The following is a 19,384-nucleotide window of genomic DNA, read 5'->3' as shown; positions in this document are numbered from 1 at the left end:
AATATAAATTACTGCAGTTTTTCCTAGACAAATGAGGAAACCACTACCCAAAATTCCAATTACATTCAACCTAAAACTGCATTGGAAAAATTACAAGAGCACTTGAGCTCCCAGATATTCTGACAACGTAGATCCTCCAGCAAACAAAATAGTACAAAAGTTTTACATTTTCACTAGTCTGCTTCTGAAACGCGCATCCATCTTTTGTCAATACCAGATTCAACTATTTTGACACTCCTGGCTAGCATTCCATTCACGCCCTCCATAAACTTCAGCTCATCCAAAACTCCTGTCCATATCATATCCAGTAAGTACTGCTGACCCATCATCCCAGTTCTCATTGACCTACGCTGGCTCATGGTCCTCCAACGCCTCCATTTTAAAATTCTCAACTGAGTATTTAAATCGCAGCATGACTGCATACCTCCCTTTCTCTGTCATTTTCCCCAACCCTGCACCCCTCCTCCAACTCTGGCCTCGAGTCCTCCAGTTCCTGCTGCTCACCATTGGCAGCCGTGCCTTCAGCCATCATAGCACTGCGCTCCAGAATTCCATCCCTAAACCACTCCATCTCCATCTTCTCCTTTAAGACCCTCTGTAAAACCACATCTTTGACCAAGCCCCTTCTAATCATTTGGCTCAGCATTGGTTTTTGTACGATTGCACTTCTGGCCATTTTCCTGTCGAATTCAAATTTTCAAGTGCATTTTATTTTGTTTCGAAGTTTATAAATTCTAAATAGGCCAGTTCATGGATGATCGAATGTTACACATTCATATTATAATATTTCTGTCACAAATTTAATTACAACCTTTTATATCCTAGTTTATATTCCTTCCTTCAGCCAAGAGGCAAAAACTGCCCCAGATGTAGTGAATTTATCCTAAACTAAATTTATCCATAACTAAAACCGCTTTTTTCCACCTCTAACATTGCCCGCCTCTGCCCCTGCCTCAGCTCTTCTGCTGCTGAAATCCTCATCCATGCCTATGTTACCTCTAGACTTGACTACTCCAACTCACTCCTGGCTGGCCTTCCACATTCCACACTACGTAAACTTGAGGTCATCCAAAACTCAGCAACTCGCACCATCAAGATCACCCATCACCCCTGTGCTTTCTGATCTACATTGGCTCCCAGTTAGACAACACCTCGATTTCAAAATTCCCATCCTTGTTTACAAATCACTCCATGCCCATGCCCCTCCCTATCTCTAATCTTTTTCAGCCTCACAATCCCTTGAGATGTCTGCACTCCTCAAATTTTGGCCTCTTGAACATCCCACATTATAACTGCTCAACCATCAGTGGCCGTGCCTCCAGCTGCCAGGGCCCTAAGCTCTGGAACCCCCTCCCTAAACCTTTCCGCCTCTCTTTCCTCCTTTAAGACCTACCTCTAGCTTTTGATCATCTGCCTTAATTTCCTCTGTGGCTCGGTATCAAATTTATGTTTGTCTGTAACACTGTTGTGAAAGCGCCATGGGACGTTTTACTACGGTAAAGGCACTATATAAATAAAAGTTATTATTAAACAAACACACTTAGTAGACATCAGTGCAATGCTTCGGTAGACTGACACCCCTGCCTAGTTTCTAAGAACTCGTGCAAATTATTTAGCTAAAAGAAATTACTGAAAGAAAATGCCAACTAAACCTTGAACACTAATTAGGATGAGAACAAACGTCTGCATTTACAACATCCTAACAATGGATTAAATCCCCAAAATCCCTACCAGCAGCAATGAGTTTCGACTCAAGATTAAAATAAGATCATGCTTTGATATATTTCTACACCATATTCACTTAGTGACGATTTAAGACTATGTTCATATGAAAATTGGGAGACAAGTCCCAAGTTAAACACATATTTCCCCATAAACACATATGTCCAAATATTTCACCAGCCCTCTTACAATTATGTTCCCTCGGAGAGAATGAGGCCATTTAAACTGGGTTTAAAACATAGGTCTCCTGCTTGAAAACCAATTATTCTAACTTTGCAGTTACCAGGCCAGCAACATTACAAAATTATCTTGTACATTGTCATAGATTCATGTTATTTTACTGTGCTACCTTTCGGGAGGAGCAGGGAGGTGCAACAACTATACTTTCCCTTAGAAAGCCCAACTCCACATAGTTCTGCCATCTCTACACTAAACTGGGCACAAGATGAATATCCAATGGGGTAGTGTATGTGCTCAAGCATGGTATTCCTGCTCATTTCAATTGCCCAAGGAAGCAAACCGTGCAACTCTCATTGAAAAGTTGATTTATAAATCACTTAACCTGTGGCATCAACCGGAAACAAAGTAGCTTGAAAAGAGTAACCTAAAAATCACAATATGAAAATCCATTAAGACTTCCATTCCTTAGCAACAAAAAATTTGGTAAAATTGTTCTCCAAATTGATTCATCAAAGTTACATGATTTAGGATGGTCAGTCTCCATAAACTAAACATAATCTTGTGCTTTTTGCTACCAACATATATACACTTCAGATAATAAACTTTTCAAATTTCATGGTTAAAAGAAGTCATGTCTGAATACTTGGAACCATTCTACAGAAATACAAAAAAAGTAGTTTTAAAGTTGGTACTCCTTTTAACAATATCAAATCTCACTAAAAAATGATCAAAGGAACAGCTAATTTAATTTAAATTAAAACTCAGTTCTTATCTACAATAGTATTCCACAAGGCAGTAGTCTAGGATAATGCATGCCACCCAAAACCATTTTTAGCTAGGAAACCTATCCACAGTTTAATCAGCAGACAAGCAGGAAGGTAAGATGTCACCGATGTGATGAATAAAATATCGTGACAGTTGAATTCCTCTACAACACAGCTGCATACAGAAATTACAAAGTTATCTTGAAACTGATCTTTCAATTGAGTCAAGCCTCCCACACCACATTCAAACAAGAGTATCCTAACTTGGTCAGTAGCAGCACTGGGAGGAAAAAAAACCTTTGCCAAATTGCTAGGATTAAAGCTTAAGCAATTATGTTCAGAATCAACCTGTTTCTTCCTCAGTCTCAGGTCCTGTCATTTATTCACTGGCCCAACTCATTAGTATTAAAAATGTATTTATTTTCAAAACGAATTTCCTCAGAATTAATTTTTGAAAAATCATATTAACTAGAAACAAATCCTGTAACAATCAAATAGTACAGGTTGAACCTCTCTTATCCGGAAAAGTACTGAGCAAGGGGATAGCGGGGCTGGCTGGCTTGGGGCTGGGAGTGCAGCAGAGAGATCATTGGGGGGGGAGGGGGACAGCGGTGAATCAGGCCAGTGATTGCGGGAGTCGGCAGCAAGGAAGGACTTCAATTTGTTCATGTCCGAGTTCTGTGCATGCAGCACCCGGTGGCCAGGAATGGTTCTGGACGAGGGGTGGTTCTGGATAAGGGAAGTTCAACCAGTAATATCAAGTGAACTAAAATGTTAAGTGTTACATGAGCCTGCGATACTATCTAAAGGCAGAAAACTGCAACTCCAGCAACACTTCACTTATCGTAAAAGCCAAGGACGCGACACCAAATGTATGAATTACAAAAATGTATGGGAGGGGTGGTGTGAGAAGTGGGAAGCATTCTGGATTAGACACTGCCCTTTGACCTAGGTTCAAATTCAGCTCAGACTAATGGAATGAAATAGTTTTTTGTCTGCTGACTAGAATGATCATGTGAAATGAGTTTGGGGAGTCTCCAAGTTGCTAGTTCTTAATGGTCCAGTATGGACTGTACTTCAGTTAGCCAGTATGGACTGTACTTCAGTTAGCCAGTATGGACTGTACTTCAGTTAACCAGTATGGACTGTACTTCAGTTAGCGCCAGGCCCTGGAACATCGTGGGCTGCCCCGACCTGTGTGAGACCACCACCACCACCACAGGTCGGAGCTGTAGAGCTGGAGCGCCAGGCCCTGGAACATCGTGAGCTAAAGTGCGGCAAATGATGTGTGCACACACTAGATCCATGCAGCAGTGCAGGTCTCCAGTTGTCCTGGTTCAACCCTTGCCACTGGATAAAGGCCTAGCTCTGTCGAGCCCATGTGGTGGCTGATGTGCAACGTTAAAAAATCCATGCACAGGCATCTTCCACTCTCTCAATTGGAGTTCAGGACTGGAACATCGTGTCCTTCATTGAAACATCTGTGAACTCTTGTGGAAGCAAGTCATCCTCGTTCAAGGAACCGCCTATGATGACTTCAGTTAGGGCCCAGGTACTTTGTGGAGATATAGCAAAGAGAGCTTTAATCTACACTGAGCTACACATAACTGTACTGTAGCAGAGCAGATTTCATGGGTAAAGGTATTGCGCTAAAACACAGATCCATGGTAAATAATCCAACTGCAGCTAGGGTTCAGTGTCTCAGATTTTTTTTTTTAAATGGGGGGTGGGGGGGAAAGGAGACAGGAGAATAAAAGTACAACTGGCAAATCTCCAGCTCCTCATTTCCATCCGATAACCTGTGCTGATGGTACATGCATAAACAGATGGGATCAGCTGCAAAGTCCCTCCAAAACTGAATGACACTCTGTTCCAAGCTCACAGGTGAAGTCAACTGGGATATTCAGTGGCCGGTTCAGTACCAGCAGCACTGTGCCCCAGCATGTGTAACTGGCTTCACGACATGAAGGGTAAGAGCAAAGAAATTGGGGGGAAATATTAACGCTTTGAAGTTTTAATGACATAAAACTTATGTTGAAATCCCTCAGATACAGTTGATCTGATAAACACATTTCTGAACATTTGTTTTGAACTGACAATTTTGTTCCCATCTTTCTATCCATTTGCAGATCAAACTACATTGGAGACACCAGGAATCTGTAAACTCCCACTCTGCCAATTAGAAACACAGAAACATAGAAAGTAGGTGCAGGAGTAAGCCATTTGGCCCTTTGAGTCTGCACTACCATTCAACATGATCATGGCTGATCATGCAATTTCAGTACCCCATTCCTGCTTTTTCTCCATACCCCTTGATCCCTTTAGCCGTAAGGGCCACATCTAACTCCCTTTTGAATATATTTAACAAACTGGCCTCAACAACTTTGTGGTAGAGAATTCCACAGGTTCACAATTGTCTGAGTGAAGAAGTTTCTCCTCATCTTGGTCCTAAATGGCTTACCCCTTATCCTTAGACTGTGACCTCTGGTTCTGGACTTCCCCAACATCAGGAACATTCTTCCTGCATCTAACCTGTCCAATCCCATCAGAATTTTATATGTTTCTATGAGATCCCCTCTCATTCTTCTAAATTCCAGTGAATATAAGCCTAGTCGATCCAGTCTTTCTTTATATGTCAGTCCTGCCATCCCGGGTCAGTCTGGTGAACCTTCACTGCACTCCCTCAATAGCAAGAATGCCCTTCCTCAGATTAGGAGACCAAAACTGCACACAATACATAGAAACATAGAAAATAGGTGCAGGAGTAGTCCATTCGGTCATTCAATGAGTTCATGGCTGAACATGCAACTTCAGTACCCCATTCCTGCTTTCTCACCATACCCCTTGATCCCCCTAATACTCAAGGTATGGTCTCACCAAGGCTCTGTACAACTGCAGTAAGACCTCCCTGCTCCGATACTCAAATCCCCTCGCTATGAAGGCCAGCATGCCATTTGCTTTCTTTACTGTCTGCTGTATCTGCATGCCAACTTTCAATGACTGATGTACCATGACACCCAGGTCTCGTTGCACCTCCCCTTTTACTAATCTGTCACCATTCAGATAATAATCTGCCTTCCTGTTTTTGCCACCAAAGTGGATAATCTCACACTTATCCACATTATACTGCATTTGCCATGCATTTGCCCATTCACCTAACCTGTCCAAGTCCCCATGTATGCCTCCTAGCATCCTCCTCACAGCTCGCACTGCCACCCAGCTTAGTCTCATCTGCAAACTTGGAGATATTACATTCAATTCCTTCGTCTAAATCATTAATCTATAGTTTTTTTTGTAAAAACATTTGTATTTCCTCTGTTAATAGCTCCTAACATTGATAGTGCATTCACATAATAAGTTTAGTGTTGTTGCAAAGCAGTTTTGGCTTCATAGCAACACTAAATCTGAGGAGTATAAATCGGGTGTCGAGGCCTGAAGAGACGCAGAAGCAAATTTGTGAGACTACCTCGTCCATTCAGATTGCATTCAACTATAACTATAGATATCATACTGCAAATGCACTCAAGTTTTCATACACAAGTCACACATGCAAATTACAAAATTGCTTTCAATAGTGCTCCAGATAAGCAAATAGAGCCCAAAATATGTTTCAGCATCAAGTTCACACATTGCACTACATGCAGCATAATACAATAATCATGTAAATCACTTTCCATTACAGAAAGACTTGCAGTTATATAGTGACATTCACGATATCCCAAGCGCGTTACAGCCAATTAAGTAATTTTGAAGTATAGTCGCTGTTGGAATGTAGGAAACACAGCAGCCAATTTGCAAAGGTCACACAAACAGCAACGTGATAATGGCCAGATAAAGTTTTTTTTTTAAAAAGTGGTGTTGGTGGAAGGATAAATATTGGCCAAGACACCAGGGACAACTCCCCAGCTCTTTTTCAAAATACTGCCATGGGATCTTTTACATCTACCCGAGGGAAGATGGGGCTTCTTTTTAACCTCTCGCCCAAAAGACGGCACCTCCGACCGTGCAGCACTCTCAGTACAGCACACTCTCAGTACTGTACTGGAGTGTCAGCCTAAATGTTGTGCTCCAGTCTCTGGAGTGGGCTTTGAACCCACAACTTGTCTCCGAGGCGAGTGTGCTACCCACTGAGCCACGGCTGGTAACTGCAGGAGCTCCTTTTGTGAACTAGATTAATATTTATTCGTTACTTCTGGAACACATCCCGCACCACAAGTACTTTTATTGGATATTTCCTGCTGTCCTTTTTTAATGGTTCCCACATCCATGCCATTCCCTTCAATCTATGCGAGATGGTAGCAATGAATTTTATGAGATTTGCATGTAAAATTTAGTTTACAATTTACATGTTCTAAAAATGCAAGCAGAGACATTTTACTCAAAGAAAATAATTCTACACAGATCTCGATTACCAAGTCCGACATACATTCCAGTACTGGACTTCCAATCATTAAAATGCAGAGTTGACCTCGGTTTTGGATACTGAACCAAAAATTATGCTGAAGCATAAACATTTAAGGATAATTACTTTTGGCATGTTACTTTCAGGAAAGCAAACTTGACTCTCAAAGACCACCCTGAAAACTTAAGACAAGAATCCTGTTCGAATGGTTACATCACACTAAAAATTCTCTGTAGCATCTCCCAAATGACTTACAATGAAATAGCTCATAGGGTTTCTTTCTCCTCCCCCACCCTCAGCAAATTCCCAGAAAACTCAAGAGAAACGTTAGATTTTTGAAGCCCTGCCAAAACACAGGACTCTCCAGCCAACACTAGCAGTGACAGTCTGACAAAATACCCAAATACTCTGGAAACCCTTCATTATGAGAGTGACCATTCCAGGACTACAGTAATGTCGCTGTGAAGTAATATGTTCAATAGTGCCATCCATTTTCCCAGCTCTAATTTATGATACTTGATATCAGAACAAGAAACCTGCTATGAAGACGAGCTGTCAGCATACCTAAAAATTATGATTTAACAGAGGCATTAACTAACCCTAGTAGCTCCTTGAATGTAACAATGACAATCGCCACAGCATGGTACCCCAGTTTTCCAATTAGTTTATAATATTTTCAATGTTAAGACTCAAGCGCTGTCAGGCAAAATTAACTGACAGCTGGTTGCATAACAGAAAACAAGCATACACTGTACTTTGGAAGTTGCAAAAGCACATTGCGTACTCAAAGGTTATGCTTCGATAAGGACTGGCAGAGCATTTCTTGCCATTATAAGTAAAATCTCATTCTGGTTATGATATACTTTAGATAAAATGTCTTATGTTTTCTACCACCACCTTGCCAGCCCAGCGCCTCCCTCATCTGGAAACACTGCAGACCAATGAAAGTCAGCTTTTGTAGCAGGAACAAAAAGAACAAACCAGAAGAGTGAAGGTCTGATGAAAATGTTAATGAAGTATTTAAACTTTAAGCTGTAAATCAGGATTTTTACTTGCATGGATTGATATATTTCCCTTTTAAAAGGCAATCCAAGGATTCCACGAAGGTACCATTCCACCCAGGGCATACAGCAAAAAACCTTTGTGGGGCATATATGCAAGTGCTACTTCAGATATTGAGAGAAATCATGCCTCAAAATGTTCAATTAGTAGCAATCTTAAAATCCAGTCCGGTGAAGGTGAAAATCTGCTAATACTTCTATGTAAAGAATTTAAAGTGTTCTTATAATTTAAATATATACAAGATCATAAAATGATGCAGGGCAGGAGGAGGCCATTTGGCCCATGAAAAGAGCTATCTAATTAGTCCCACTCCACTGCCCTTTTCCCAGAGCCCTGTAAAGTTTTCCCCTTCAAGTATTCATCCAATTCCCTTTTGAAAGTTGAATCTGCTTCCACCACCCTTTCAGGCACTGCATTCCACATCATAACTCACTGCGTAGAACTATTTTTCCTCATCTCGTCTCTGGTTATTTTGCCAATTACCTGACATCAGTGCCCTCTGGTTACCGACTCTACTGCCACTGGAAACAGTCTCTCCTTATTTACGCTATCAAGATCCTTCGTGATTTTGAACTCCTCTTAAATCTCCCCTTAACCTTCTCTGCTCGAAGGAAAACAACGCTAGCTTCTTTTCATCATCATTTCCAGTACCTTTGCCACTGAACCGGGCAATTTCATTAAGAATCCAAAAGCTAAAGAAATGTATTAAGTTTGGTGAAACTTGTAAAGTATTTCAAAGTTAAATGATACAGCATAAATGATGGTTTACATTCCATAAACAAGAACCAGCTTGTTTGGCACTATAAATCAAGTGAGATGGTCTTCAAAAACATTTTGCTGTTCCGTTCCTCAAGTCCAACCTCTGCTTTTTACATTCTGATCCTTCTTTCTGTTAGTGAAGCGACTGCTATTATTCTTCAGAAATCTATGAAAGGTTTGATATTTCACTCTTCCTCGACCATTAGATCTGGCACTGTACCTCATATCTGCCATTCCACTATCTTGTAAAAACTGCCCATTGCACCGAGCATCTTAATCCACATAAAACATCTCAAACCTACTTCTTGTAACTTCTGTAGGTGGACTGTTGAGCTGCTAAACTTAAACTATTCAAACGAACTATGGCCTTCCTGTCCCTGCAGCAGTTATTCCTTTTGGACTCCTGCCAAAGCACTCCAAACTAATGTGAACTTTATTTTTTTTGTGCTGACAGTTCAGTTACTAGCTCTCCTACAGAAGAAGCCGACCTTTCTCCCTCACTTGTCGAATCACCATGATCTTGGCAACAACCTCCTGATACTGTTTCATTCTGTTCTAGCACCATAATTGATACCAAACTTCCCTCATCTGTTGGATCCTCCACATTGATATGGAAAGTATTCCTCCTATCATGCTCAAGATGCATCGCTCAGAACTTACCCCTGTCCTGCACTATTATATCCAGTCCACCTTCTTGCTGGAAATTTGCTCAAGTTCAGACTATGACTAGGAAAGGTGATCTCTCTTATCCTTCCACTATTTCCATTACATCCATACTTTCTAAAGTTACAGAAAGTATTGTTATCCAATTATCCATCACCTTAAATATTGTAGCCGAACTGATGACCAGGGTTGTCACTAGGCTTAGTTCCCATATTAGTTATCAGTATACTATTGGAAAGGAAAAGAAAAAGCACATTTAAAAAGGTAATAAAAATTGTGCAATATACTTCTTGTGTAATACCCTTAATGTCATCTCAAATTTCTCCTACAAATGCTAACAGATTCATAATCACTAGCACTTTACCAAAGTATTATATAGCTCAAAATGCTCTCCAAATACCCAAATTCATAGAATTACATCAAAATTACAACACAGAAACAAGTTGTTCAGCCCAACCAATGTTGGTGTTTATCCCACATACATGTACTATCCTAATCTCATGTGCCCATCCTGATCCCATACCCTTTATCCCCCTTTCCTTCAACCACCTATCTAACCCATTCTTAAATGTTCACATGGCCTCTCCTTTAATCATTAACTCTGTGGTGCATCCCACAGCCTCATAACCCTCAGTTTCTCTTACTCTCTCTTAAATCTCTTACTCTGTCCTAAATCTCTTGCATTCTGTCCTAAATCTATATCCCCTTGTTTTAGAACCCTCTACAGTCTGTTTCTATTTACAGTGTGCCATCCCTTCATAATTTTAAACATCTCTTAACAAATCATCTTGTGTTCCTCTCTGTTCTAACGAGAACAGTCCCACTTTTTCCAAATCATTCTTCATATTTGTATTTCCTCATACAAGGCAGCATCCTAGTAAATCAATTGCTTCAACATTCTTCTTAAAGAGTTGAGCCCAAAAACTGCTCACAATACTCCAACTGTGGACAACATCTATAAATGCATTGCTTTGGATATTGAAAGTTAACATGGAATTAACATTTTACATGCCCACAATTACACATTTCCAAAATTCTGATGACAGTACTGCAGTATCGTTTTTGGCACAGCCCTTCCATTTTTCAGCCAATTCATCTCTGCAAATCTGCTACTGCACACATCACCTTGGACATCATCCATCCCTACCTGGGCTTCTATTGTTCACTACACTCCATATACATCAACTTCCTTCAGATCACACACCCTTAATGCAAATAGCATCCATTGCTCTTCCAGGGCAATGCTCAGTCAGTAAGTCGCAACCTTCTCTATGCCATTAAATGAGTCAATAGAAATCTAGTATCGTTCAATCTTACAAAACCACAGTTTTTCATCTCTATTCCAGCCCCAACTACTACCCATGTTGATGGCTCTGCTCTATGTCTTTCATCTATTCATATTCTTGGTCTCACCATCTCCTCAGACTTTAAATGGAACCTCCCCAATGTTAAAGATGCCATTAAGATAGGTTTCTTTTTTAATATCAAATACTTTCTCAACTCTTAAAATGCCCAAGTCCATCCAAGACTGGAACACTGCTCTTGTATCTGAGGAGGCTCTTCTAGTACTTCGAGCACAGAACATAAAAAAGCTAATCTGACAGGCAATCCTTCTCACTCCTAGCCTCCATCTCCTTTCTCTCCATTGCAATCTCGGTTTCCATTTTAGGGCCATCTCCTAACACTTTTATGCGCATCGCAAAAGCTAACATCCCTTATGAACCAAAACGTAACTTTATGCACGGTATGTACAGAATATAGCACGCTGCAGGGCTAACTATCTACATTACAACGGCAAAATACTGTGGATGCTGGAAATCTAAAATATAAACTAAAAATGCTGGAAATACTCAGCAGGTCAGGCCATCATCTGTGGTGAGAGAAACAGAGTTAATGTTTCGGGTTGGTGACCTTTTGTCAGAACTGGAAAATGTCACAGATGTAACCGGTTTTAAGCAAGTACAGAGGCAGGGAAATGGGAGGAATGAACAAAAGGGTAGGTCTGTGATAGAGTGGAAGGCAGGAGTAATTAAATGACAAAACTATCTACCTTTTATCGTAATATAATACAGTACGAATTGCCCACCATGCACTCCCGATTCCCTAGTACACTAACAGGTCATTCCTTCAGGCTAATCTACAAATTATTTATTAGAAGAAACGCATTCCAATAGGTTAAATCGTTGAGATTCTTAGGCCTTTAAACAGAGTCTTTTAATAAGCTTCGATGCAATTTGACCCATTGACACTAATGGAAGTTCAGTTAGCCGCAGTGGTCTGGAAATGTGGATAATCTGAGTGAACTGAAGAATTGGCCAACCACTTTTTATATTGTACGTATCACACATTAAGGCCTGAGTGCAGAAATATCAAACTAGCCAGTACAAAAGACACAATAGGGCATCTCGAACATGCCCAAATCTGAATAAATTCGCACCTCACCCAGCCCTTCCATACCCAATACCTTGCGGAAGCATAATCGGATTAGTCTTGGAGCTGCACCTGACCCAGGTCCTGCAGGGCTGTTTTTTTGATTGCCCAACATTAATGATAACATCTACATTTGCATTATCTAATTGTGATTTCATGATTTACCTCATCACTAGTCTTTTTAATATTGGTGGTGTAGACAGGTTACATTCAATGCCCAATGTGGCAAAGCAACTGTAAAGTTAATAGAATACTAGGATAAACTGCAGTACCAAGTCTACAAACGTCATTGAGGTGTAATGCTTTAATCCTTAATCCTGTTGGCAGTTCCATCATCCACTGCACTGCTCCTTACCATACACCAGAATATGCACTTACTTGCAAACAAAACCCTTGCCTTTTGAGCAAGACAGTCACCATCGACAGTATCAATTAACCCAATGGCATCTTGGACCTCACAGAAGCCTAACCTTTTGTTACTTTAAACACCCAAACCTGTTGCGTCCCTCAAGCCTCTATCTTTCAGTCTTTGTCCCATGGCAACGTTCCATCAATCTCCTGCCTTCCTGCCAGTGTCTGCACCAACTGACACTTCACGGTCAGTGATTTCAGCCTATACCAAGTTCCCCTCCTCAAATTTTTCTTTCCTCACTCAACTCCACCCTTCACAAACTCTCAAGGCACCTAAAGTGACCTTACTACCTGCAATAAGGCCATCTCTGACCACTTCCTCATCTCCATTTCTTCGGAAGAGTTAAGATAAGAGATATGAGTTTTGTAGATCCCATAGCCTTTTCTTGTCCCTGACTTCTCGACAGTCCTTTTCCTACATTTGTCAGATTTTTTAGGTCCCTTTTTACCCAGGCAATTATACAAGCTGCAGATAAATCTAAAAGCAGTGGAGAAAATCAAGTTGAAAGTGTGATGGCAATTTGGGAGGAAGACTTCAAGAAGTAGAAAAACAACATTTTAAAGAAATCTGCAGAGATCCAGGCACTGAGTCAGTTGTGTTTAACAATGAATTACTTTTCAAACTGCATTCAAGTGGAAGGCAGATGTACAACGGGTCATACTCTCGAAATTAAAACACAGACTGGACCAGAATGGAGAAGGGTCCCTTCTGAGGAAGAACTGTCAATTTGTACAATAATCTGCCAGCTGATATAGTAAATGACATTTTTATAGATTCTAAAAACGGTCTGGACAGATTTGCATTACTGGGGTCAAGCTAAATCTAGGGCAAGCTGGTGATCAAAAATGTGGTGCTTTTGAATGAGAATCTGACAAAGGACAGGAAACGTTTGCAGTATTGTATCACTATTTGGCAGAAAAAGTTTTCTAGCCCAAAATGTCCCTCTTTTTTAAAAAAAAAGGAAGAATCTGGGAATTAAAAGAACAGAAAACAAATTGAATAAGAACTTGTTTCGTAGAACTGCTGCACACATTTTTGAAATTATGTCACAGATTAGGATAAGTTATTGGCACACTTGGTGTTTTGTTTGTTTTCTATTTCATTCCTGCTGGAAAAATGGAAGGAAATATTCCTTATCCGTCACTTCTGACTCTTAATCTCTACAGTATTAAGTAAAATGGACAAAACTTCAATCGGACTCTTAAGCAGTATTAGGAAATATGGAAACAGCTTTTCCAAAGTACAAAACTCATTAAATCTGAACAGTAGAACTATTACAATGTACAGTACAAAAGCAGGATTCTTAAAAGTATTTCAGTGTGACGTTGAGTACATTTCACACTCCTACTACCAGAACTCAAACTAATGACCTATGCTACCACACATGTATTTCTGCAATTTAAATAATTTTCTCCCACGTGAATAGGCAGCCTTTCCCACCCCCATAAACACAGCACTCATCAGTTGAAAGGACGAGACAGTCCAACCACCATCACTGCCATGCTGCAATTAAGCTAGCAAGTGGTGCATAAAACGAATACAGAGACACATCAAATTTGCGCTTTCTTCGTCCAAAAGGACCATCTGTGATTGCCAAAAAGGAAATCCCAAATACCATTGTCAGTCAATCTTGGGAATTTTAATTTGGAGTAAAACTCTTCACCTCCAGCAGAGTTTTTTTTGTGTGAAGGTACTACTCCTGCGCTCTCCTTTCACAATTTTTTTTCTGGGACATCCACTGTGGCCAAAGCCAGGCAAAGAAGCAAACTGTTCCCAGCATCCAATACCCCTGCAACAAGCTGCAAGAATAATCTAGTAATGACAATCCCAATTTTCACTTTCTCTTGTAGGGAAGTTCTGGACCTCTACCTCGAAGCCTCCCACTGCTGAGACCAGGAGTGATGTTAACTCATGTCTGACCACTCCTCAGCACCCTGCATTGCACCACCTTCTCAAGAATGCTGAGCTTATGTAAAATACATGCATCAGCTACGTGGCAGGTCTGTCAGCAAGTGAGGAGACAGAGGTTGGTTTCAGGTGGAGAACCGTAACTAGAAATCAGCGTGATGAATTCAATGATCAGGTTCAACATGGCCTGTGCACAAGTGGGGATAGAGTCTCAATAGTTGACCACTTAGAACGATCGTACAAATAACACTTTTTAAAAAAAAATATATATATTTTCCCCACTGAAACTCATCTCACCATTACTAGCAGACTCACACTTTGACAGCTACCATCCCAATTCGGCACACGCTTCTAATCATTAAAGAAACCAGACTGGTGTTGAACAATATTCTATACTAGGTTGCAAGTAGTAGCAGTGCATAGTAAAGGTGGGACAGAGGCTTGCCGAGCTTCAACTTGTTTCGAGAGGTCACTCGAAATCTATCCCAACAGATGATACAGATTTAGGAGTATTTTAAATGAATCTTTATTTTTGCTACAAATCAAAGTTTAAACATTAAAATGATGAAAGTATTAAGTAACCGGAGAAAAATTGGAATCCTTTTCAAACATATCAAAATGAATTTATGATAATCTGGCAGCACCTCCAAATCTAGCTGTAAAATCAAATGTTACAAAATTGTCAGAGCTTCCCCCTTGAATAACTGATCATTTACACACTATGGCTGATTTCCCCCAGGTCCTCGTTTCCACAAATAAAATTAAAACCCATCAATAAAAGTATATATATTTTAAAATTGCCTACAGCAGCTGTGACCACAAACTAAATACCAGGCTCCTGTCCAATTGAATATTGCACTAAAGTCACTGGCGATTATCACAACACTAAACGCACAACCAATACAATTAAATTTTTTAGATAAGTCAAAGACTACCACTACACAATCAACAGTCAACACCTTCACTGAGGCGTATGAAAGCATGGGCCTTACACTAAAAATCCGTAAGACAAAGGTCCTCCACCAGCCTGTCCCTGCCACACAGCACTATCCCCTCGTCATCAAGATCCACGGTGCGGCCCTGGACAACATGAACCACTTTCCATACCTCAGGAGCCTATTATCAACAAGGGCAGACATCGACGACAAGATTGAACACCACCTCCAGTGCGTCAGCGCAGCCTTCGGCCGCCTGAGGAAAAGTGCATTCGAAGATCAGGACCTCAAATCTGCCACCAAGCTCATGGTCTACAGGGCTGTTGTGATAACCGCCCTCCTGTATGGCTCAGAGATGTGGACCATATACAGTAGATACCTCAAGTCGCTGGAGAAATACCACCAACGATGTCTCCGCCAGATCCTGCAAATCCCTTGGAGGACAGACACACCAACATTAACGTCCTCGATCAGGCCAACATCCCCAGCATCGAGGTACTGATCACACTCGACCAGCTCGGGCTTGCGAACAAAGACTTCCAAAGCAAGCGCTCTACTCAGAACTCCTACACGGCAAGCGAGCCCAAGGTGGGCAGAGGAAACGTTTCAAGGACACCCTCAAAACCTTCTTGATAAAATGCAACATCCACACCAACACCTGGGAATCCCTGGCCAAAAACCGCCCTAAGTGGAGGAAATGCATCCGGGAGGGCGCTGAGCACCTAAAGTCTCATTGCCAAGAGCATGCAGAAATCAAGCGCAGGCAGCGGAAGGAGCATGCAGCAAACCAGTTCCACTCACCCTTTCCTTCAACGACTGTCGGCCCCCCTGTGACAGAGACTAATTACAATATTGGACTGTTCAGTCACCTAAGAACTCATTTTTGTAGTGGAAGCAAGTCTTCCTCGATTTCAAGGGACTGCTTATGATGATGACACAATCAACGCCACTAAAACAAATTATCTGGTCACATCACATTGCTGTTTGTGGGAGCTTGCTGTTGCGTTTCCTACATTACAACAGTCTCTACATTTCAAAAAGTACTTCTTTGGCTGCAAAAGCGCTTTAGGAGGTCCGGTGGTCATGAAAGACGCTATATAAATTTTTATTTTAGATTTCTAGCATCTGCAGTATTTGGTTTTTGTACTATTATAAATGTCAGTCTTTCTTTTGTTTGCGTTTGAGTGAAAACACTCAGTACATTTTAAAGAAGCCCATTTCCTTAATTTTCGTTGAAGCCTGGTCCAAGCCAAGTACATCACTTCAGTCAAAACATGCCATCACATGGATATCCCAATTACTTCAGACACAAAAATACTGTTCCTATGCCAGCATTTCATAATGTACACTTTATAGTTAAACCAAATGTAGGAACTGGCACAGTGCTGAAAATTCAGAAACCTCGGGACAGAAGCTGCTCCAGATTCTGGGTATTTCTGGATTTCAGAACGGCTTTGACATCCCGAATCTGGAAACGCCTGAGCCCAGGTTCAGATATATCAAGACTTCGGAATGTCTTTCTGACGTTCCGAGTCTGGAAATGCCTGGGCTAAGTAGGTAGGTAGGTAGGGAAGGGGAGGGGGCGCCGGAGGCGGGGTAAGAGGTCAGCCCAAGGCCGCTCCTAGCCAGAGGTGGGGAGGGGCGTGGGCGGGTCCGGATTCCAGAATAATTTTCAGATTCTGGATGACCCCCACCACAGATCGGCCCGGTGTCCGGATTTCATAACATTCCAAATTTCGGAATTCCGGATGCTCAACCTGTAGAGATAAAAAGAAAATTCACAAATACTGGAAGTCTGGGGGAAAAAAGTGTGCTGGTAATACACAGCAATATTACAACACATGATTCTTTGCCAGAACTCCACATTTTGATTAATTCAGACTTTATGAATACAACAATCAAATTTAATATGGCCAGTGCACAAGTAGGAAGAATGTCTCACTATACACCAGGGACACATACTCAGCAGTACATACTAAGGAATTCAAGCACATATGGTTCTGAATAAATTCCAGTCTAAATAATCACCTTGATTATTCCAATCTCATTCCGATCTGACATGTCGTCAGCTTTACTGCTGGTTGGTAGTTCATCATTACAAACACAAAGTACGCAAGGAGGTACAATTACACATGCATTACAATTCGGGATTCTCCCAACAGCCTTGTGCTCACTGCAAAAAAAAAACAGCCTCCTCTAAAACAAAACAATGTTGAGTACCAATTAAGAATATGTCTCCAGATTAGCAATCCACCACTACCTCTGCAATACAAACTGGAAATAGTATAGGTTTCCCATCGTTCACTCCCCTGATTTCTATGATAAGCAGAAAATTGCTATGTTATTAAACCACATTGTTCAGGCTAAAACTATTAAATTCAGTTTATGATACAGAAATATACACAGAAGCAAATTAAATCAGCAGATAAAATAGCCACACAATACTTGAGTTTCTCTATTATAAATTGTTTTCCGAAATCAAAAAACATTTGAATTCTCAGAGTCCTTTAAATTAAGACTTTTGATGGGGTTTTCAAACAAGTGCATACATCTGTACTCACCTAGAAATTATTAAACTGAGTAAAAGACAGACATGGTGAAAGACTGCAATAATTATACTCAGTCCAGACAGATTCTCACACCTTAGTTCAAAGGAGTTTTATCTTAATTAAGCATGTTTCTTGAAGAAACCCCACACCTTTTTTCAGCAGTCAATTACATAAATTGTTAATCAGTTAAAGCTTCCAGGGAGATACAGCATAAACTGACAGCTTTTGACTCTCAATAGGAATTACAAACAGATTGACAGAAGCGACCATTATACAACCCTCTCACAAATGCAATCTTGCTTATAGTTTACAAGCCTGGGGTTTCTGGCCAACAAATTTGAACAAACGCCCACTTCCATGGGACTTTCATTGTCAAACTCAGAAACCATGTGTGCGCATACTCCCCTCCGGTCCTCAAACCAAGATAAAGGACAGAAGAAATCTCAAAGACCATAATAGCTTCCATTTAAAACATGCCAGTACCTAGCTACCATAAAATTGAAATGCTACACTATAGAAATATTTTATACTTTGAAACAGAATGGACCCCCGTTTCCATCACAACATGCACACTCTTTTCTTTGTGTGGACAACACTGACAAGGCTGCATTTATTGCTCATCCCTTGATCTTTTTTTTACAACTGCGAGGCCACCTCAGAAGGCAAGAAGAATCAACCACATAGCGTGGGACTGGAATTACATGCAGCCAGACCAGGAGTGATGGCATGTTCTCTTCTCTGAAGGACTTAAGTGAACCAATTGGGTTTTACAACAATCTGACCATTTTCATGGTCATTTTGGTCTGGTGCCTGCCTTTATTGAATTTAATTTCACAAACTGACATGGTGGGTTTGAACTCATGATAAGAGTTGCTAGTCCAGTACAATAACACTACCCGACCGTACCTCCATACAGGTTTTCTGTGGCATGTTGGAGCAGAGTGTGGTGGGATAACCATTCAATTGCTAATTTCACTAAATGAGGGCATCAAGGGGAGGCCAAGTGCTCCCAACAGGGAAAGGGAGAAAAATAACAAAGCCTTTTCAGGCTCTCCAATTTACCTTAGCAGTTAACAGAAACATTTTCCACAGATCATGTCTAGTCCAGCTCAAAGGTAAGGGATGGGAGAAGATAAATTCTTTAATAAAAATGGTATGCAGCCTCATAAGAACATAAGAAATAGGAGCAGGAGCAGGCCATCTGGCCCCTCGAGCCCGTTCCACCATTCTTATTAAATGGCAGAGCAGGCTCGAGAGGCCAAATGGCCTACTCCTGCTCCTATTTCTTATGTTCAATAAGATCATGGCTGATCTGATCTTGGCCTCAACTTCCTTGCCCCCACGCCATAACCCTTGACTCCCTTAGCTTTCAAAAATCTGTATCTCATGACCGATACGAGCTGATCCAAAATAGATTTGCAACGGGTAAGTCAAGACTAACGACGTAGTTGAATATTTTGAGGAAGTAACAAAGGTGGTAGATAAGGGAATGTCTGTGGATGTTATTTATATGGACTTCCAGAAGGCATTCGACAAGGTTCCACACAAGAGACTTAATAAAAATGAGAGCACATGGGATTGGAGGCAACCTATTGGCT

The 19,384-nt window shown here is 40.9% G+C and overlaps 1 protein-coding gene across 7 annotated transcripts in view; it reads right to left on the bottom strand.

Annotated features, from left to right (window-relative positions):
- LOC139228773 (eukaryotic translation initiation factor 4 gamma 3-like) overlaps positions 1 to 19,384 on the bottom strand; it is a 335,585-nt gene that overhangs the window by 303,953 nt on the left and 12,248 nt on the right. The window lies entirely within an intron of this gene.

This window comes from Pristiophorus japonicus, chromosome 18 (genome assembly GCF_044704955.1).
Source record: "Pristiophorus japonicus isolate sPriJap1 chromosome 18, sPriJap1.hap1, whole genome shotgun sequence".
NCBI lineage: Eukaryota > Metazoa > Chordata > Chondrichthyes > Pristiophoridae > Pristiophorus > Pristiophorus japonicus.
This window is presented reverse-complemented; position numbering and strand designations above follow the sequence as displayed.